The following is a 23,689-nucleotide window of genomic DNA, read 5'->3' as shown; positions in this document are numbered from 1 at the left end:
CAGCAGCAGGTGCGTTTATTAACAAAAATATCGCTAATTAGGGCTTATTATTATTATTATTATTATTATTATTACTTATTGATTTGTTAATTGATCTCAATTCACGCTACTACCGACACAAGTGGATCGATCGGTTTTCAGTTTTATTTCATTGCTATTTACTCTGCATTGAGTCATTGATTCGTTAATTGATCCACAATTGATCTGAAGATTAGGTTTTACCGTACGAAGATTATTATTATTATTATTATTATTAATCTGGTTGTTTATTTTGTTATTAATCAGTTTCTGAATTGCTTCAATTTTGATGATGAAGATGGATTTGGTGTCTGGTTACAAGGTAATTATGGAGCTAGCTTTGCTGTATTAAATTACAGTGCTCATGTAGTCGTGTTCGTTTTTCGCTACTTTGCTTTGGCTTAAATGTTTTTATACCTGACATTGAGGTTTTACTTCATGTACAGGGAGTTGTAGGGCTTGTATTCGGAAACGAGAATTCGAGTTCGAACGAAGATAGGTTTGTTTCTTTTTTTTCGGTTTTTCCGGTTGTTAGTTGAGTTCATGTTGAGTGTTGACGTAACAGAATTATGCATTGTGAATCCTATGCTTATTCTTTTCTTTGAATCCAAATGCAATAAGTTATATGCATAGTTCATTTTAGGCAAGTTGGATTTTAATAATCTTTTTGCAGTTGGGTGATAATAATCCCATTTCAGAAAATAGTTGCCACCGGTCTCACCTTTCACACTAGTTGTTTTCATTGGACCTCCATTAAAAAAAACTTAAACTCCGTTAAGTTTTTTTCCGAGTTTCAAATGGATGTTCTAGAGCTTTTGATTGGAAGCATGATACGAATCGATTCATGTAAAACTTACTTCAACGGCACTCCAAACGAATTGAAGCAACGTTTCCAGGTAAGTTTTACATCAATCGACTCGTATCCTCATTCCAATCAAAAGCCCTAAAACATCGGTTTGAAATTTGGAAAAAACTTAACGGAATTAATTTTTTTTTTTAACGGAGGTCCAATGAAACAATTAGTGTGAAAGGTAGGACCAATGACAGCTATTTTCTGAGGTGAGATTATTATCGGTCAACTGTAAAAGATGGGATTATTAAAATCCAATTTGCCTTTATTTTATGTATGCACTGCTAAGTTATAATCTGTTAAGTTGTGGAAGCTTTTATTTAGCTTCAGTGGCTAATGTATTTTACGTATGTGAATGGTAGTTATATTGAACGCTTGCTTGATTGTATAAGTAATGGTAAGCTGGCTGAAGATAGAAGAAATGCAATGGCTGAGCTCCAATCTGTTGTTGCAGAAAGTCATGCAGCCCAGCTGGCTTTTGGAGAAATGGGTGAGTACGGGTCAGGTGTATAGTGGTTTTCAGTATCAGGCTTTTATTTGTCCATAACACAGTTCTTTCTCCTCTATTGCAGGTTTTCCTGTACTATTGGGAGTTTTAAGGGAACATGACGATGTTGAAATGGTTTGGATGATTTTGTGAACAGATTTTATGTTACGTTTTAGTTAGGATGATATATTTAAGCATGTTTTGTTGATTATTGAAGGTTCGAGGGGCTCTAGAGACTCCTGTGAGTGCTTTAACACCAATTGCTCATGTAAAATTGAATGCAAATGAGGTTCAACCGGCTCTGATGAACACTGATCTTCTATCAAGAGAAGGACAAAGTATTTCTCTCTTTTTAAGTCTGCTGGTAAGTTTTCCATATCATGATCATGTTGTAACTCAAACAATAAGTGATAAAGTTTGTTATTTTTTGATTCTGCGATTGATAGTTAAATATACTTGCAGGAAGAGGACGACTTCTATATAAGATACTATACACTTCAACTTTTAACTGCCCTTCTAACAAACTCTCCAATTAGGTAGGTGGTTTATAATATGGTTTTCATACTTATTGTTTGGTTGGAAATGTATATTGAGGTATCCTTCAGGTTACAGGAAGCCATTCTTACCATCCCGCGTGGCATAACTCGGCTTATGGATATGCTTATGGATCGAGAGGTATGATACTGATAATCTGGTATATTCATGAAATCATTAAATTTTTGCATTGTGTGATGTTTCTTTCCGTGTAGGTTATAAGGAATGAAGCCTTGTTACTTCTCACCTACTTGACCCGTGAAGCAGAGGTAAAAAAATCTCTTATATGCTATCATAAAATTACTTTTTCTATTTTCCTTCATAATTTTCTATTATAACTTTTTAGGAAATCCAAAAAATCTTGGTTTTCGAGGGTGCTTTTGAGAAGATTTTCAGCATCATTAAAGAGGAAGGAGGTTCAGAAGGTGGTGTTGTTGTGCAGGTGATTAACTTTTTAAACAATCTTTTCTGTTGTTTTTTTATCAACTTGTCACTTTTAAAGTCTAATCTAAAATGTTCTAATAATATTTTTAATCTCACAGGACTGCCTTGAATTGTTAAATAATCTTGTTCGTAATAATTCATCTAATCAGGTTTAAGTCTCACTTTTGAGCATTTGTAGTGAAGCTTTACTTTCATTATGGCTTTTTTTACCACTTTATAGATATTGTATAGGTGTTGTTAAGAGAGACTATTGACTTTGACTCGCTGATATCGATTTTAAAGCTTCGAGGAACCACATACAGCTTTACTCAACAAAAGGTTGATAACTACTTTTCACCTTTATTATCATTATCATGCTTTCGCAGTTATAAGTTTCTAACTTCTTTCTTTTATCTTTTAATCAAACTAATGCATGCAGACAATCAATCTACTGAGCGTATTGGAAACAATTAGTTTGCTTCTGAACGGAGATAAAGAATCCGATACCGCAAGCAACACTAATAAACTGACAAACAAAACAATTCTTGTTCAGGTTAGTTTTGTATAAGTTAATATTTATGCATCATCTTTGCTCACATTTTTCTTTATAATTGTAGAGAAAAGTTTTGGATCATTTACTAATGCTAGGCGTTGAAAGTCAATGGGCCCCCGTTTCTGTACGTTGTTGGTAATATACATTCATAGTTATTCGATTTGCGATCATTCAGAAACATATAACAATTTCTAACATGTATTTGTTATTCATATAACATGATCAGGCCTTTCAATGCATAGGTGATCTGGTTTCTGGACACCGTCAAAATCTTGATGCACTTGCAAGTAAATCTCTTGGTGATGGATCAGAGGTTGAGCCTGCTCTTAATTCAATATTAAGAATTATCTTAAGGACTTCAAGCATGCAGGAGTTTATTGCAGCTGACTATGTTTTTAAATGCTTTTGTGAGGTTAGTATTATAATATTTTTCTAATTGTTTTTGTATTATACTACAAGCCAACTTCATTTACTTTGCTTCAACAGAAAATTAGTGATGGTCAAAAGATGTTAGCATCTACTCTGATCCCTCAGCCTATATCGATTACCAATGCTCGGTTTGAGGAAGATGTAAACATGTCCTTTGGAAGGTATATCATATATGTATATATATTTATATCACACATACACACACGCGCGCGGACAAACACAAACATACCAAATCTTTCTCAAACTTGTTAATTTTGCAGCATGCTATTGCATGGTCTTGTTATGAGTGAACATGATGGTGACCTAGAGGTAATGTGAATATTTTCATCTACATTTTTTTAACTCATATTATATTAGAACACGAGTATCAATTATATGCTTTGTGTTATGCAGATTAGTAGCAGGGCTGCTAGTGTTCTTTCTCATGTGATGAAGGATAATATTCAATGCAAAGAAAAGGTATATATCTTTTCTTTTCTTTTCTATTTTTGCATTATCCACAAATTATTTATATTCCTAAAAATCCAACTTTTATGTAGGTTTTACAAATTAAACTCGAGTCATCAATGCCGTCATTGGAAACCGCAGAACCCTTATTACACCGTATGGTAAAGTACTTAGCTCTCGCATCTTCCAGAAAGGGTAAAGATGGAAAGTCAGCCACTCCAAGAAGCTCATGTTTTCAACCAATAATATTGAAATTGCTCGCCACATGGCTCTACGATGGCGCAAACGCGGTACAATCTTTTCTAGATTCACACCCTCATTTAACATATTTAATCGAGTTGGTATCAGATAACGAGTCAACCGTGTGTGCAAGAGGTTTAGCAGCTGTTGTTCTAGGTGAATGTGTTATATATAATAAACTCACCGAGTCTGGAAAAGATGCATTTGCAATAGTCGATACAATAAGTCAAAAAATCGGGCTTACAGCTTACTTTTTGAGGCTTGATGAGATGCAAAAAAGCTTTTTTGTTTTCATCTGAAAAGTCAACTCATGTTCAACCGCGTAAACCGTTGACGAGATCAAATGCTAATAGTATGACAGAGGTGGAAGACATTGAAGAAAACGAGTCAACCGATAGTCATAACGATGACCATCCAATGCTTGCTGCAATGTTTGACTCCCAATTTGTCAACTTTATAAAGAATCTAGAAGGTGGTATTAGAGATAGTATTGTGCAAATATATAGTCATCCAAAAAGCAATGTGTCGGTTGTGCCAGCAGAATTGGAACAAAAAAATGATGAAAACGATAAAGAGTATATTAAACGACTCAAGTTATTCGTCGAGAAGCAATGCTCCGAGATACAAGACCTTCTTAATAGAAATGCAACATTAGCTGAGGACCTAGCCAGTACAGGTGGCGGTGGTTCAGACCACACCAAGCCTAGACCCAACAATGGCTCGGAGAGGGTGCAAATAGAGACACTGAGAAGAGATCTTAAAGAAGTCTCACAACGGTTAGAAATGGTAAAAACTGAAAACATTAATATTCAAACTGAGGCGTTATCTTACAAAAACTTGGCTGGAAAACTGGAAGCTGATTTGAAAAGTTTGTCGGGTGCATACAATAGCCTTGAACAAGCGAATTATAATTTAGAAATGGAAGTGAGAGCTTTGAAGAGTGGTGGGGCGGGCCCGGGGGTGGATGTTGAGAAAATAAAGGCGGAAGCGAGAGAAGAAGCACAGAAGAGAGTGAAGGAGAGCTTGGCGATTTGCTTGTTTGTCTTGGTCAAGAACAGAGTAAAGTTGAGAAGTTGAGTGCGAGGTTAATCGAGTTGGGTGAAGATGTTGATGTTTTGCTTGAAGGTATCGGCGAAGATGACACGGGATTATTGGATGATGATGATGATGATGATGATGATGAAGATTGATGTCTTATTATTGTTTTGATTGAGGATTTACAGTTTATTTGGATTATTTTTTGTATATTCTTTAGTGTGAATTGTGTATAGATTGCATTTTTTTCTTTTTTGTGTACACTTGAAGTTGAAATATTTTACTATCTTGTTTTTATTGAATAAACCAGATTAAACTTGGCACACTACACTCATCTTTTCTAAGATTTCAAATAATTATAAGGGCCAACATGAGTTTTGATCAAAATAAAAATGAGTTTTATCAAAATAAGTTTGGGCAAAGTAAACCTAAGAGTTAAATTACCTGCCTTTACTTGGTTACTTTCATGGATTATCGTACTCTTTCCTCGTCCTCGTTTACTATGTATCGGATAAACAATGATTGTGATAATCGAATTTATGGAATCAAACCTTGTCGCAGACGTGAGTTAGTGCTAACCGAACCTTGCCATCGGCTTGTGGAATCGAACCTAAGTATCTGACGATGATTGCCAAATCGTTTTTGATACGAGTGTATGAATGCTAGTGCGTCTAAGATCGTTTCATCTGATCTGGTAAGGTTTTTTGTTCTTTTAAAAAAAATTTGAAAAGGGTATTTTAGTCTTAAGTGAAATTTTAATAATGTAGGGGATATATGAATTGGGTCAAGTTATTCTACAAAAGGAGGCAAAAATGAGAAGGATTTCTATTTTTTAGCCATATAAAAAAAAACTCTCAAAAAAATTAAAAAAATAAAACATAACTCAAAATTTAATAAAAAAACAAAAAAAGTAAAAGCACAGAAATGTTTCTACCGTCTTTCCCGTTCTCAAAAAATAAAAATAAAAATAATGTTGAGTGAAAAACATCATTGTGTCTTTTTGTTTATCATTGTGTTTTGTGTTTATTTTCGTCATTGATTGTGTATTTTTTCCCTGGCATTGTGTCTTTTTTTCTTAATATTGTGTTATATTACTCAACATTGTGTTATATTTTGTTCGGCATTGTGTTATAATTTGCAATCTATTGTGTCTTTTGTTTATTTTCGTCATTATGTCTTTGATCTCGGCATTGTGTCTTTTCATCGGTTATTTATTTATTGAATGTGAATGATGGGAGAAGCATTTTATTTTTTTATTTATATTTTGAGTTTTAATTTTTTTTATTATTTCTTTTGAATTTATTTTTAATTAGTTTTTTGTGTGGTCACAAATCTTTCTCACATTTTCATTTTTGTTTTCCTTTGTGTTTTAACTTTATCCTATATGAATTTTAGTTTTAAGTCGGATAAATATGGAATTAGGAAAGAATGAAAGATTTAGAAATAGGGTGCATGCAATGATGCAATTCTCTTGTTTCTTCTTTAATAAATTGCTTCTTATGGCGTGCTATCAATATCGAGATCAGCATTATGGAAAACGATTATTTTGTTTGGTGCGAAGATAGGTTGGAAATTTCTTCACACTTGAAGATAAATCGGGAGAAATGATAAAGTTTTAGATTTTTATTAATTTGTAGTTTTTGAGGTGAAGTTCTTTTGACATACTTTGTATCTTTTTTTTTTCGCTTGTACGTTTGACCCTTAGTTACTTACTTGGGTGTTTCTTTCTTTTTCTTTATATATTTGGCTTTAGGGAAAAAAAAAAACTTGATGGTTGTAAGTTGTAACATCTGATTTTTCAAAATTTAATTAATATATCTGCTATCTTACACAAAAGAATAATATATGTTTTATAATTAATCATGCATAATTTAGACTTATTGCACGTTTGTTTCACGTAAATTGATTGAATTCACAGGAATTGCAATTTTAATCCTACAACATGACGTGTTCAGTTCGATAAGATATGGAATTGAAATTTATGTGAATATCAACGAAATCCCACGTCGAGTGGAATTCATAAATCCTTCCAGTTTTTGAAGGAAAGTTGATAAAGCCGATGAAAAGTTTTGAACTTTTAACCCTACCCCCCCCCCCCCCCCACACCACAACCCACCGATTTTGGTAGCAGTGGGAGCACGGGGCATTTCCCGGACATAGATTCAAAAGGTCGTTGGGTTTTGACGACCAAGATTGCGATTGTGAAGTTATCTCGGAAATTGTGGTAGAATTTCGAGAGTGATGATGATTCTCAGAGTATCTCTGAATCTAGTGGATTCACGCCACAACCCATCGAAAAACTGAATCGAAGCTATCAAATGGGTGTTCTTGAATGACCATGAAGTTGTCTGGAACTCAAAGGACAAGAAAGCTAGATTGGCTATTAAATTGGTTTTGACAAGGGACGTTGCTTTTAACATCATGTATGAAGTCACTGCTGGTGGTATGATGTTGCCTTTGTCCAATATGTATGAAAAGTCATTTCTTGCTAATAAGTTGTTCTTGATGAGAGGGCTATTGATGACAAGGATGAGCGAGGGAAGCTTAGTTACCACTCACATTAAAATCTGAACTCAATTTTGTGGCCGGGGGTCGCCATGGATATGCTATTGGAAGGAATTTGAGATATTGTGCTAGGTGAGGATGCTCGCCGGAAAACACTGGTGGTGGATCATCTTCTGGCATGTTTCATGTTTGCGGGGAAGGGGAAATAGCAGGGATAATGGGAGTCGAGAAGGAGTTTGCCTTGAGCTCGAAAGAATTTTAGGTGTTGGAGTAGCAATGAGATGTGCATGTTAAGAGTCAGTGTCCGGCTCCTAAAGGGATGCTAAAAAAGTTTTAAACACTACTGAGGTAGCCAATGAGTGTGATGGTGCATATAAAGATGAGAAAATTAGTGCATATTTCCTTCCCACAAAATTACTATTAATTTGTGGGTTGTTTTATTGGTCTATTTCTGTCATTTCTTTGTTTTTATTGGTCCATGTTTCAAATTTTATAAGTTGATCTCTTCAAATTAATTTTCATTTCTTTTTTTTTGTCCAAGCCCGCTTAAATTATGAGTTAACACACCGCAACGCACTTGCATGGTTCAACGCTTTTAAGTATATTTTTTGTTTGGTTTAGTGGTCCCATTGCAACGCGATAGAGTATTAGTACAAATAAAAAATATACAGGACGTGCTTAGTTCAACTTTTTACGTATATAGTTTTTGGTTTAACGGCATGTCACAACACGCTAGAGTATTAGTAACAATACAAGCAACAATAATCATACCCAGTAAATCCCATACATAGCAAATTTATTAGTAGGGTCTGGGGAGGTTGGGATGTAGGCATGTCTTACCTCTATCCCTGGGAAATAGAGAGGCTGCTTCCAAGGGACCTCCGACTCCAAAACAACCAACATAATAGTAGAACAGTAAATAAAGTATAAAATAGACTATTGAAAAAGTGTAATATTTAGTACTAACGAGGAAAAAAAATGATGAGTAGATAAATAATTATAATAGATAGCAGTATTAATAGCAAAAATAAACAATACTAGTAACAGAAAATAAATTATACTTGGTAAGGTTATGGCCGTAAGACATATTTCTAAACCAAAACTATATCATCTCCCTAGAAGTCCTTAACCTTAATCCTATGTCTTCAAGAAGTCCTATCATCAACCACATCCTTTGAAAGATGCAGGTTTATCAAATCATGCCTAATCGTCTCATCCCAAGTCAATTTGAGTCTACCTCTACCCCTCTTGCCTTCTATAGTAATGTTTTCTACCGATCTAACAGGATCTGTCGTTTGTCTTCTTTTCACATGTCCAAACCACCTCAATCTCCCCTCCCTTATAAATTCATAGCTGCTTAAATAATGTCTTTTTTTTTCTTTTCAACTTAGTTATTCTTTCTATGGTAGTATATTACGCTTCTTCTTGAATTTTGTGAGTTAAAACCTCACAACGAAAGTACGTGATTTAACGGTTTTATGTATGTTTTTTTGTTTGGTTTAACGGTGTTGCTGTGTAAAATCCGGGTTCTAAATATAAGTATATTTATTATTTACAAGCATATCTAGGTAACATAAATAAGAAGGGAAAATGTTGGTTATTTATTTAGTTACATGCTTTAGTTATGGTTAAAACTTAAAACAAAGAATAGTGAAATGAAAAATGTGTACACGTAGATAAAAGAAGAAATAAACATGTAACGACACGTGGCATCAAATTATGGAGTAGTACTATAGTATTATGCACTCAGGTTTTGTCCCCTGAACAATTGTTTGTTCCCTGAGTATTTGTGTCAACCGATCCTCACCGTTGGATGGATCTTCTCCTTCACCGGATTGCTTCATGGAGGAACATATATTCTTTTTGTCTCATCTTCACTCAAAGATTCCATCGTAGAATCTTCAAAAATCGAAAGTAAATAAATAAAATAAATCATCAAATCAGACACTACATATTAATATTCAAACTTTGCATTGCCTTTTGAGAAAATTATCATTTCAAACACTCATATATATCAGCCATAAAACAAACACAAGAACATTTAAAAGAGGACATGCATATATTACCTTAATTAATAGTTATATTGGTTTTTAATGGTCTTAACAATTGTCTTTTAGTCACTGCTGGTCTCAACTAATGAATTGGCTACTGATGGTCCAAACTTTTAAAGTATTTGTTCGTAATGGTATGCGACTAACAGAATCCTAACTGAAGAGGTAGGTCCCAGCAGAGCCCAGTTGGACCCGCAAGACTCACCTTGAAGAGGGACGTCTGCGCAAGGACCAACTGGTTCCGCAGGACCCACCATGCTCAGAGATGAAGACCTTACGCGCAGTACGCCAGCTGTTCCCGCAGGGAAAGCCTCCCAATGGTGAAGTACCCCGCCTGTCCCCGCAGCTGCGGATACAAGCCATTAGGGAAGGCTACCCGCACTAATAGCAAGGCTACACGCACAATGCACTAACTCTCAATAATTCAGTGTCACCTGAAGGAATGAGCAAGGCGGGAATACTCCCGCCCAAATGAGCCAGTCCGTATGCTTCTGGAAGATCTTTTATACTATACCTGCCAAGGTATGGACAAAATAGACAAGATCTGACCAAAGCAGCCCATGAACCAATCACAGGGTGACAGCTCACCGACAACAGTACGAGGAGGAGCATGCTCTAGTACTGTTTGTCACTATTAGCCGCTGCCTACTCACCAACCCTTGTCGTGGCACGCACATAGCCTGCAGTTGGTGGAAAGGGAACAGTACACAGCCGGCCTTGTCACTATCAGCCGCTGCCTACCCACCAACCAGCATAGCACGTGCGTAGCCCATAGTTGGTAGAACAGGAATATTATACAGCTGGCTGTACCTGCTTGGAAACCTACCTTCGGCTATAAATACTCCAACACCTTGGTACGGTATCATCATCTTGTATTTTACCTTCACTAGCTATTTCTCTCAATATACACTTATATTCAGAGCAATCTAGTCTGATTCTCACGCCGGAGGGTGGTCACAAGGAGGAACCCCCCCCCCCCCCCTTCTCAGTGACGAGCTCACGGTGTCTGTTTTGCAGGTCATCTGAATAACATCCTTCTTTGCCGGACCTAACCCTCGTGGGAAACATTACTTAACCCCCAGATTATCCATAATCTACTCGGGGTCACCCAGTGTTTCTTCATTGGCGCCATCCGTGCATAAAAGCTAGAACTAATTCTCAGTTTTTTCAAAACTTCTGAAAAAATGGTTAACGTTACTCCGGTCCCAAGGCCAGTAAGTGACCAAGAAACCCCGGTAACCACAACCCCAGCTACTGGGGGGAACACCGGCGGTTACACAAATTTTACGAACACTACCCCGGTTACCCAAGCCGGGGCAAGTGCAGTAAACAATATTTCACTGGGGTTCACTGATGCCCAGTTGGAGAAACAGACGAGGCTCCCTCGCCAAACACTCGATCAAGTTAAGGCGTGGGCCGAAGCACGTCAGAAGGAATTCCAAGCTGAGTTGGATGAACGCTTGCGTTCACTCCAACAGGCTGACGAATTCGGAAGCACTCGACAACAGCTCAACATGAACAGTGAGTGCGAGTACTCGGACGATGATCGAGAGGAATCCGACACTGACGCGAACCCTCGCCATAGGGCGAAAGGGAAGCGTAAAGAAACGGACTTCCAACCAAGAAGGAATTTCGAAGAAACCTTCAAACCAAGGAACGCAGGGGGAAACCCACGCGACTTCTCCAAAACCTTTAGACCAACTGCTGCAAATACGGGAACATCCAAGTTTGCAAGGGACATTGCGGAAGCAATCGCTCCGAGAAGTGCCAAACAGATGTCCAACATCGGCACTTATGATGGTCTATCCGACCCAGATGATCACTTGAACAGATTCATAGCGGGGGCAACCGTCAGTAACTGGACGGAACCCACGTGGTGTTATATGTTCCAGATGACGCTGGTTGGAGCGGCCAGGGCGTGGTTTGATCGTTTACCGGTCCACCACATCTATGATTTGGCGGACTTTCAACACAAGTTCAGCCAACACTTCAGTCAACAGAGGAAATATACTGAAGAGCAGTGGACGATCTTCAACTGCGTGAGAGAGGAAGATGAATCTTTACTAGACTTCATCACTCGCTTCAACTCCAAAAAGCTGAGTCTAGGCAACATAAGTGAAGATCTTGTTCGCGCCGCTTTCATCCAGGGCGCCGAATACCCAGAGCTTATCAGCACGTTGACGGGTAAGGACGGCATGCCTTCCACATGGGATGCCATCATGACGGCGGCCAAGCGCTTTGCCGAGACGGAGAAGCAACTGGGTAGGGATCTTCCCCAGAGTACACACCTCTACATGCAGAGGACCAGAGAAAACAATGTTCGGATCGCCCGGCAGAACAAAAAGAGGAAGCTAGGTATTTGGCAGTCAAGGGTAAACTTTGACACCTCATCCAGCTCTCGCACTCTTGTTGGCGGAAGGGATAACACGCACCCTTCAAGCCGAAAACACCGGTGGACGCCACTCACCAAAAGCGTCACAGAGATATTTGCCACCGAAAAAACTCCCATGGCCAAAAGCTCCAATGATCCGGCAGCGACCTAATGCGGATCAGAGCAAATCCTGTGACTTCCACGGGACAAAGGGTCACAATACAGAGGAGTGTACATCCTTGAAGGATATTGTTGAAACATTCGTCAATGATGGAAGACTTGCACACCTTGTGGCATCAATCAAGAATGGAGGAAGGAATGATAACCGGTATAAAGGCAACGGACGAAAGCCCGTTGACATCAGCATCCACATGGTTCATGGCAACATCAGAGGAAGAAAAAGACGAACGACAGAACCATGCGAATGGAAGGAAGCTGAGGTGCGCTTCCCGCGAGTGCCAGGAGGACCCAGCAAGGAAGGCCCTATCGTCATCAAAAGCCAGCTGGGGCATTACATAACTTCCCGCACTCTTGCTGACAACGGCGCCTCGTCAACGGTTATGTACAGGCAGTTCTTCGACAAGCTAGACGACGAAGACAAAGAACGCCTGGAAACGGTTTACGCCTCAATGGAAGGGTTCGACGGCAGCACAAACACCCCCCGGGGTATCCTATCTTTCCTCGTCATTCTCACGGACGGGAAATACTCCCGCACAGAAGACGTGGACTTCGTCGTGATGAGGAAGCCACACCACACATACGACATTCTCTTCGGGAGAGACGGGATGGCAAGATTCAACGCCGTGGTATCTTCAGTCCACGGCATGATGGGATGGCCAACTGCTGAGGGTGTAGCGATGATCACCGGTATCCCCCAGGTATGCATCGCATCTGTCTCATCTAAACCCAAACCAAAGATGGCTAAACCAACCATCACCGAACCAGAAAAATGGGCCCTCAATGGCAAATACCCTGACCAGGCTGTTACCATTGGCCCAACAATCACTGATCCTACCCGCACCTTACTCAAACGCTTACTACAGAGAAACGCTGACATCTTCGCGTGGACACCAGCTGACATGACTGGTGTACCTCGAAGTAAAGCAGAGCATAAGCTCAAGTGTGACCCGGCTTTTACGCCAGTCATACAAAAGCGCAGAGTAATGGGGGCGGAACAGGCTAACGCGTGTAGAACCCAAGTCAAGGAACTCCTTGACGCTGGCATCGTACGCGTTAGTAGATATCAAACATGGGTTGCAAATCCCGTTATGGTACCGAAGGCTAACAACAATGGCGCATGTGCATAGATTTCAAAGATTTAAACAAAGCATGCCCCAAAGATTGTTACCCGTTACCCGAAATTGACCTCAAAGTTGATTCATTAGCACCGTTTCGCCTTAAATGCTTCCTTGACGCATATAAGGGGTACCATCAGATCCACATGGCTGTAGATGATCAGGACAAAACGGCATTTTGGACGCCCGATGGCACATTTTGTTATCAAATGATGCCATTCGGACTTAAGAATGCAGGGTCCACATACCAACGCCTGATGGACAAAGAGTTTCATGCTCAAATTGGGAGAAACTTGGAAGTCTACATGGATGATTTGGTCATCAAAAGCCCTGAGCCAGAAGCGATGTTGAAAGACATCGAAGAAACTTTCAACACGCTCAGAAAGATAAACATGAAGCTCAACCCGAGCAAGTGTTCCTTTGGGATGGAAGAAGGGAAGTTCTTGGGAGTCATTGTTACTAAAGATGGCTTCAGAGCGAACCCTGAAAAGGTCGAAGCCATTATCAAAATGGAATCACCTACTACCATCAAGCAAGCCCGGACACTGAATGGACGCCTAGTCGCACTTAACCGCTTTTTGTCAAACCATGCGGATAGGTCGTTCCCATTCGTGTCAACATTGAGAAACTGTTTAAAGAAAACGCACTTCCTCTGGACACCAGAAGCGGAAGCAGCTTTTTAGGAAATTCGGTCACGCTTGATCGAACTCCCAACGCTCACAGCACCAGAAGCGGGGGAGGAATTAATCATATATCTTTCTGCCACAGATAGAGCAACCGAGGCAGTCCTGCTAGTAGAGCGAAAAGGTATCCAGATGCCTATTTACTATGTTAGCCGTGTCCTAACAGACGTAGAAACCCGGTACTCCACCCTGGAAAAACTAGTCTTAGCACTTGTACAGGCTTCACGCAGGCTAAGACGATATTTCCAAGGTCACCCAATCACCATTCTCACCAAATTCAAACTTGCAAATGTTCTAAGCAAACCCGAGTTATCGGGACGTCTAGCCAAATGGGCAATTGAGTAGGGGGAATATGCGATAAAGTACAAGCCAAGACCAGCCATAAAAGGCCAGGTCCTGGCCGACTTTATTGCAGAAGTCCCCGTTTTGTGGGAGAAAGAGTGCCAGGAGGAGGCTCAACCCTCCCCAGCACAGGACATCAATGATGTCTGGCGACTCTACACTGATGGAGCAGCCAGCAACGAGGGTTCAGGCGCAGGGTTGAAACTAACCAACCCAGCAGGCCAATAATACACTTACGCTATTCGACTGGATTTTCCAAGTACGAATAACGAAGCCGAGTATGAAGCATTCTTGGCCGGGCTGAGAACTGCGCGTAAAATGGGAGTGAAAAACTTGGAAGCCCACGTGGATTCCATGTTAGTAGCCAACCATATAAACGGAACGTACACGGCCGTGAACGACACAATGGCCCTGTACCTCGCACAAGAAAAAACCCTTATGCGCGATTTTAATGATTGTAAAGTCATACACGTCAAGCGTAGCGAAAACAAATCTGCGGATGCGTTAAGCAAGCTTGCATCATTAGCCTTCACCCATTTGGGAAAGGACATCCGCATTGAACTCCTTGAAGCACCATCAGTCCCGCACAAGGAAATTTGTGTCATCCAAACCGGCACAGAAACATGGATGACACCGATAATAAATTACCTTGCAGCGGGTATACTACCAGAGTCAAAAACACAGGCAAGAAAAATACGTTGTAAAGCATTAAACTATCAACTCATCGATGACATCCTTTACAGACGTAACTTTCTTGGCCCACTCTTAAGATGCGTGGACAACCAAGATGCTGACTACCTCCTAAGGGAAGTACACGAAGGCATCTGTGGAGTACACGCAGGTCCACGCGCTGTTGTAGCTAAGCTAAACAACGCGGGATACTTTTGGCCGGGGATGCATACGGATGCGCTGACATACATCAGAAAGTGTAGGTCTTGCCAGCTCTACGCACCCAACACGCATCGCCCGAGGAACGAACTTGTTCCAGTCACCTCTTCATGGCCATTTCAGAAGTGGGCCATCGATGTGACAGGCCCATTTCCTACAGCAGCAGGAAACGTTCAGTTCCTAGTGGTAGCCATCGACTACTTCACCAAGTGGATAGAAGCAAAACCCTTAGCCCAAACAACCGCAAAACATATTAAAAAATTTATTTGGGAATTTATTATTTGTCGTTTTGGACTTCCACAGACTTTGGTGAGTGATAACGGCACCAACTTTGCTGACAAGAAGCTACAAAAATGGCTGGAAGAACTTCAAATCACCCACACCTTTACCTCAGTGGCACACCCACAAGGTAACGGTGAGATGGAAAGAGCAAATAAAAGCATCGTCGAAGGCATAAAGAAAAGACTCCTGGAACACAGATCCGGCTGGGTAGACGAAGTTTCACACGTCCTTTGGGCAAACAGAACGCTGAAAAAGGCCAGTACGGGAGAAACCCCGTTCAGCCTCACTTATGGCACTGAAGCCATGGTCCCAGTCGAAATTGGTTTGCCCTCACCAAGGGTCTTGATTCAGCCAGAAGACAATGATGCGGAAAGACGGTTAGACCTTATGCTAACCGAGGAACGCAGAGACTTAGCCGCAGCGCGTGAAGAAAACTACAAGCGACAAATGCAAAAGTACTACAATACGCGGGTAAAACTCTGCAACTTCAATGTAGGAGACTACATATTGCGTAACAACGAGGCTTCAAACCAAGAGCGCCCAGGAAAACTAGCACCGGTCTGGGAAGGACCGTACATTATCAAAAAAGTTTTGGGAAAAGGCGCATACCGGCTCGAAAGGCTCGATGGCACTCCTATCCCAAGAACATGGAACGGAGCTCAATTACGCAAATGTTACATGTAGATCAATTCCAAACTTGTAAAGAAAAGGCCTAGAGCCACTTCTAATGGAAATGATTCTCCTTTATCACATTGTGTTGATAGCCTTACCTTTATACTTATGAACTTCCCACACTGATATGCTGGTATTCACCGCATAAATATGGGAAGAAGTAAGTCGTTGCGTGTGGAAGGCGGCAAAACCCGCATAAACACAAAACGGTAAAAATTTCTAAGGAAAACCTTCACGCAGGTCAGCTATAGGTGAAGTTTGGTCATCCCAATAAATGAAAGTGACGGTTCTACCCGCACAATCATGATAGAGGAAACTGAACATTAACCTATTGGCAACCGCGCGTCGAAAGGTTAACTTATTCAAAACACTTAGAAAATTTCAAAGGAAAAGATAAGAAAACTTCCACGCAGGTCAGATATAGGTAAAGTTTAGCCATCCTACTAAGTGAAAGTGACGGTCTTATCCGCACAATCACGAAAGAGGAAGCAAAACTTTAACTTATTATCTGCCACGTTGAAAAGTTAACTTATCTAAGTACTCAAGAAATTGCTAAGTTAAAACAAAATATGCGCGAAATAAACAAGGCAATGCATTAACAAATAATCTTTATTCCATCAACATTCAAACATTACAAGAATTGCTGGGTACATACCCGCATACAAGATTAGAAGTCTATACAAACATAAAAATCTACTCTAATGGTGGAAAGGGATCTAAAGTATCAAGCTTCAGGACCACTCCCACTTGGACCCGCACCATCAGTAGAGTGTGGCGGTTCAAGGAAAGCTTTGAGGATAGTTAGCCCATCATCAGCAGCAACAATCTTGTTTACCTTCTCCACCACCGGATGCGGGAAGGCGGCATACTGATTCACTGCTTGGTCATACGCAGCTTCAGTATCCACATTGTAAAGAGGGAAGTTGGAAGGCGGAATGCCTTGTTCAACAAACCCTAGACCAAGCAAGAAGCCAGCCTTTTCCCCATCCTCATGAGAAGCGTTGAGGGATGCGCTCATCGCATCGTCATATGATGTGTTCGTGAACACCCGATGCACAAACCGATCCGCAGTCTGCGCAAGGATGGGCAACTCGTTCTCGTCAAGAGCACGAGTACCCAACCGAGCGGGACCGTCAGCTTCCCGCGAATGCAGGAGGGACTGCAAGTCATTTCCTTCTGAAATAAAAAGAAAAACAGTTAGAAAAAACCTTAAATCAACAAAGAAGACGGAGCATACCGTAAGGGATAAAGTTCAAACCGTATTCAAGTACGATGGGAATCTGTGGCGCATTCGCCCCAGCATCCTTCCACACTCTGCTCATACCGAGCATCACCATCCCGGACTCCGGAAAGCGGTAAACCGGAGTCTGGATCCGGGAAATCTTGGAGAACCATTCCGCCTCCTGGTAGTTGGAGGCGTGAAGGCTGGGGAGAGCTCTCCCGTTCTTAAATGTCATCGCTATAGGGACGACACGGGCAGAGATGTAAAAGAACTCCCGCTTCCAAGACCGAAGACTGTGCTCGGTAGCGCAGATCTTCAAACCCTTGATCCGGGTGACCAGGGTGTACCCGCCTTGGATGCACCTCCAGGAGTAGAAGGTCATCAGGCGGTCGACGTGGGGATCCACGCCAAGAATGAGGCACACCCACTCAAAATGGCGGATCTTGGCGATCGCCATTGGGTGTACCTCGGTCAGGTGCACACCATGTCTATCCAGAACACGGTATACAAACTTCGTCAACGGGAACCTAAGATTCCCATAGACGAAGAAGGCGGCATATACCCCTATTTTGCCCTTGGGGGCATCGTACACTGTCTGGTGTGGCTCCGGAAACTCAGGCTCGAACGGCTCGAGCATGAACTTCCGGACGATGTACCGGTAAAGCTCGATGGGAAGAGCACACTGGCATTCGCCAGCAGTGCTCTTATCGTCCTTATCGGACATAGACGTCGGGTTCTCGACATACAAGTCAGACTCCTCGACGGTAGCTTCTGGATCATGAGTAGACGACATGTTTTGGAGGTAAAGAACGATTTCAGGAGAATGCTCGACAGAAAGTTAGAGTATTCGGCGGAAATCGCTTAGAAGAAGAAGACAGAAGTGAAAGTGTGGATTACCGTGAACCCTCTCCCCCTTTATATACTCATCGCAATGAATGCGATGAATTTAATGCGGAGGAGAGAGAAAAGAGCTGGTGCAATGAAACTATGACACGTGGAAAAAGCAAGCTGGCAACAGCTGTTGACGTCTGCGCGCCGTAATATCCGCACCCACGCGCCTGAAAAATCGCGCCCACGCGCCTGAAAAAGCGTCTGGAATGACCATATACTGTCACGTCGCCATAACTTCCTGCACGTCCTGACACTGTCAGAAAAAACCGTCAGACGACGTTTCAACAGTTTGGACTGTTCTTATCCTTTCACCAACTCTTCGAATTTCAAAAAGATTCAAAAGTAAGCGGGACTATACCCCTTACCTTGGCAACCAAGTAACTATAAGACAGGTGCGAGTACAGTGTTAAGGCAAAACCCTTCACATACTTAGCACCCGCAGGGAATGGACGCCAAGAATACCTTGGAAATAAAATAACTATAAGACGAGTGCGGGTACAGTGTCATGGCGAAACCCTTCACATACTTAGCACTCGCAGGGAATTGAAACCAAGAAGGATCTTCTGGGCCATGCTTGCGGAAAGGGAAATAACATCCCCGCATAGCGGGAACGTTGAGAACTAGATTGTTTGAAGCTCCAGGGTGGAATTGGTTCTTTAACATAATTGATCACTATGTTTAAAACTACCAAACCCTCGTGGAGAATCTACACAAGTGAAACTCAACGCTCCTGACTTGCGAGGAGGTTACACACCTACCCGCATCATACCCAAAGATCAAGCAGAAAAGTCGGGAATTTCTGCACGTGACATTAGGGAAACCGCGGGAAGAATCCCCACGGACAACCTTAAAACTAAATCCTTTTCAAAACCCCATGCTTAAGTCCAAAGTTCACCTCACTTATTAACAATTCATGAGAAGAACATTGGACTGGGGGGACTTGAAGTGGTAGGTCCCAGCAGAGCCCAGTTGGACCCGCAAGATTCACCTTGAAGAGGGACGTCTGCGCAAGGACCAACTGGTTCCGCAGGACCCACCATGCTCAGAGATGAAGACCTTACGCGCAGTACGCCAGCTGTTCTCGCAGGGAAAGCCTCCCAATGGTGAAGTACCCCGCCTGTCCCCGCAGCTGCGGATACAAGCCATCAGGGAAGGCTACCCGCACTAATAGCAAGGCTACACGCACAATGCACTAACTCTCAATAATTCAGTGTCACCTGAAGGAATGAGCAAGGCGGGAATACTCCCGCCCAAATGAGCCAGTCCGTATGCTTCTGGAAGATCTTTTGTACTATACCTGCCAAGGTATGGACAAAATAGACAAGATCTGACCAAAGCAGCCCATGAACCAATCACAGGGTGACAGCTCACCGACAACAGTACGAGGAGGAGCATGCTCTAGTACTGTTTGTCACTATTAGCCGCGGCCTACTCACCAACCCTTATCGTGGCACGCACATAGCCTGCAGTTGGTGGAAAGCGAACAGTACACGCCGGAGGGTGGTCACAAGGAGGAACCCCCCCGCCCTTCTCAGTGACGAGCTCACGGTGTCTGTTTTGCAGGTCATCTGAAGAACATCCTTCTTTGCCGGACCTAACCCTCGTGGGAAACATTACTTAACCCCCAGATTATCCATAATCTACTCGGGGTCACCTAGTGTTTCTTCACTAACGCTGTTAGTTTCAGGTCGTCGGGAAAACGTTTTTGGCCGGAAAATTCAAATTTGTTGCCGGAAAACACCGCCTGAACACCGCAACCACCGCCAATTGACTCACCGCTAACAAACTACCACCAATTGAGCACCATCAACCGATTCCGACGATGGTTCTAAGGTTTCCGTTGACCTCAATAATTGGGGCTTTTACTAGAAAAAGGTTCCTAAAGGTTCGATATGAAGTTACCAAGATGTTTGGGATGAAAATATTGAGTTTCCGGGAAAAAAAATGAGTTTTCCGGCCAAAACCGTTTTTCCAGCGACCTGAAAGTAACAACGTTAGGATTCTGTTAGTCGCGGACCGTTAGGAACAAATAATTTAAAAGTTGGGACCATTAGTAGCCAATTCATTAGTTGGGACCATCAGTTACCAAAAGGCAATAGTTGGGATGATTAAAAACCAATATACCTAATTAATATGTGTCACACCCCGACTAACACAATGCGGAAGCGTAAAACGGGAATGTAACAGACACCTCTGGTATCAACATATTGTTTATAAAGAAACATTACAAACTAATTTACAATATATTACATTTCATTGTTCTATCATTGTTTTACAGTCTAGGTGATACAAACCAAACTAGTTCATGAACTATACGATCTTACTACTGGTATCCTTGCTTCTATTCACATAGCATCAACCACACATCTTTGGGCAAGTAACGGATCACCAAATCATTCCGATTTAGGTACACCTGAAAAGTAGTTTAAAACGGATCAACTACTAGAGTTGGTGAGTTTCACGAGTTTCAAGAAAACAGTAATGAGTATTCACAAGTTAACACTTGTAATTATGAAATAAGTATGTATGTATGTATATGATGTAATTATCCTAAGCTACAGTGAAGCCTTGACTGTATGTGCTGCGTGCATCCATTTCTCACGCTCAATCAACCACTATGGCTCCCCTTCCGCCCACAACATGCCCCGGTAGCTATGTCTAACACTACATAGCTTGTTTGTATAAATATGGTCATGTGCAAACGACGCTATGTGACACGGCAACCAGGCCGATTTCGTTTGGGTTTGTCAAACCAATAGTACTATTCACAAGCCATCGGCTCGAAGTTAATCACTATGATCGTGGGGACTTTCGTGTGTTAGCACTTAGATAATTCACATGAATACATGTGTCAGGTATGTATATGTAATCAAACATGCTTTTCACCCCAAAAGTTCGTAAAACTGTTTAAAGAGTGGGGTCATGAAACTCACGGTTTAGTAGATAATTAGTACTGTATCAGCTCGTGGTTTGTTCGGTCCGCTATCAGTAGTTCCTATAATCAATATTATAATATTATTAATATTTTAATATTGTTATAATCTCAATACTAAACTGGGCTGTATAACTAATCTGGGTGTAGCTGGAACGCCCAGAAAGTGGTAATAGGCTTAGGTTGTGATGTTGTTCAATGTCTAATACTTAAAACTGAACTTGGCTCAGATTCCCGTTTTCCCAGCTGGGCCAAGTTGTTCGTTTACGCGTTCAGAAAACAGTTATGGGAAAATAAGCTTGAGTAAATGTATTGGTTAATAAAATGATTAAGTTATAAAGAAGGATCACATATTGGGGTCCCGGATTAGCCACGAGGCCCGTTTCCGTTTATTCAGTTTGATTTAATAAGAAACGCGCACAATCCATCCGAATTGTCCAGGTTTCTCATAGAAAAGTTCGTTTTTAATTAATTAGTCCAAAAATATGATTTTTGATTACTTTTGGTGTTTTGATATTCCCGCAGGTTCGTTAATCGCGAACTTGCCGGTTTTTATAAAAACTGAATTTGTTTAATATTTAAATTAGCATAATTAATTAACCGTTAATAATTAAATTATGAAAATTTAGCCTCTTATCAATTAAAATATGCAGATTTTTATAAAAATATTTCTGGAATTATTTATGGATTTATTAATTTATAAAAATTCATTTTATCAGCTATATTTCGCTTGAAAATCGTTCGTTTACCCCAAAAAATTTCCAAAAATTCCACAAAAATTCCTGAATACCCAAATTATGTCCCAAAACAACCTGTATCAATTCCAGAATGTAAAAAGCTCATGCAATATTCTTTTCAGCCCAAATTCGGCTATAAAAATTCACACGAACGCATGTACACAAAATACCTTTAGACTTCTCCAAATGATCCCAAAATTCATATGTGATCAAAATACATCAAATCTGAGTTCCCAGAAAATTTTCATAATTTTTGAAGTATATGCTATAAAAATTCACACGAACGCATATACACAAAATACCTTTAGACTTCTCCAAATGATCCCAAAATTCATATGTGATCAAAATACATCAAATCTGAGTTCCCAGAAAATTTTCATAATTTTTGAAGTATTTTAGCTATTTTTCCCAAATAAACGTCCCAATTCGGTAATAAATTCGCCAAATATTATCGGATGGTCGAAAAATTATCAAATTTAAAAAGGGACTCAATGACATACTCCCTGATGTCCCTGAAAAATTTCAAGGCCTAATAATATGCACATCACAACCTTAACCTAAACAGGCCGTAAGCGAGTGTTTCGGCATTACCTTAGCGGGTTTGGCTCGTTTCCGACTTTCTAATCAACTTTTCAAGTTCTTGTGCTCCTAGGTAGGCTAGATACAAGTCCTATATCACAAACCAAGCAGGTTTCATCAATAGAACAGCCCTTTAACTTATGGTTTCAGCTAGTGCACAAAAACGAACTTTTGAACCGTAAAAACGCCGTTTCAACCCTTTAATCCGTGTTTATGGCCAAAAAAAGATCATGATTCTGATTTGAAACTAGGTTTAACATAAAATTATGTTTTTGAATGATTTTTGAGAGTTTTACATGGTTAACTATGATTTTTAACAATTAAGACATGTTTATATGCTATTAAACGAGTTTAAACGAATCAAAAATCGATTAATCATAAAGTTTTTACCTAGTTTTCTTGCTGGTTTAGGCTGGAGAAGAAGAATTCCAGAAGTTGTATGTGAAAATATGTGTAAAAATATCTCAAAACAAGTTTATATGTGAAAGAAAAAAAAAGGGGTGGGGTGGCTGCTGCGATCGGAAATCATATGGGCCCACTTTGGGCCCATTTTGGCCAAAGTTTCTGAATTTTCAAGCCCAAATACGTAAAGCCCAGTCCAAATTTAGTTCGGGTTCGGTTTTTGGCGCGAAAAACTTATCGGGTGCGTTAAACAGTGCGAGAACGAGTGTTTTTCGGCTAGTTTTGAGTAAAATTATAAAAACATACTATATGTTTGTAAAAATCAAAAATATTTTCACGGATCGCTTAAAACATTTCAAATAAGTGTTTGGTAAGTCTTTTTTGGCTTAACGGATGATACAATTCTTTGTTTGTAACTATCTTTCGCGTTTAAATCTATAGCGGGTAGTTAAACGAGCATGTTTTCGTTTAACTTGTTTGCTATCGAACTAAGGCCATATTACTAATACTTTAGCTTGTATAGATCGTATATCACTTATAGATGCCCCCCCCCCCCCGAGATTTCTGGGTCATAACCCGACTCGTTCGGTTAATCGTTCGTTTGTTACGCAAAAGACGTTCATTTGCTTAATCGGTAAATACGTACTGAGGTGTACCTTGTTTTGGCTCAAATGTCACAATATGGATGCTCGACTATTCAAAATCTAAAGCACTAACGTGAAGAACGACCGCCCTATAGCGATAATAACATGTTCATACGTACGTATATGTTACTAAATAAGAATTCTAAAGATCCTCGTACGCCAAGGTTTTGGTTACGT

General features: G+C 40.6%; 1 pseudogene across 1 annotated transcript; it reads left to right on the top strand.

Annotated features, from left to right (window-relative positions):
* Positions 1-246: 246 nt before the first annotated feature.
* Positions 247-5,171, top strand: LOC143637714 (golgin candidate 6-like; annotated as a pseudogene). Its single transcript, XR_013154483.1, has 18 exons — positions 247-340; positions 465-517; positions 1,231-1,358; positions 1,441-1,490; positions 1,573-1,719; positions 1,818-1,891; positions 1,961-2,030; positions 2,105-2,158; positions 2,236-2,331; positions 2,432-2,482; positions 2,565-2,651; positions 2,752-2,865; positions 2,930-3,016; positions 3,092-3,277; positions 3,352-3,455; positions 3,555-3,603; positions 3,688-3,753; positions 3,834-5,171. The product of XR_013154483.1 is annotated as a golgin candidate 6-like (transcript).
* Positions 5,172-23,689: the final 18,518 nt, after the last annotated feature.

The sequence above is a fragment of the Bidens hawaiensis genome, unplaced genomic scaffold (assembly GCF_021521415.1).
Source record: "Bidens hawaiensis isolate Kalapana, Puna unplaced genomic scaffold, B.hawaiensis_p1.1 tig00008376_1, whole genome shotgun sequence".
Lineage (NCBI taxonomy): Eukaryota > Viridiplantae > Streptophyta > Magnoliopsida > Asterales > Asteraceae > Bidens > Bidens hawaiensis.
The sequence above is the reverse complement of the archived record's forward strand: the minus strand, read 5'-3'. Positions and strand labels throughout refer to the sequence as shown.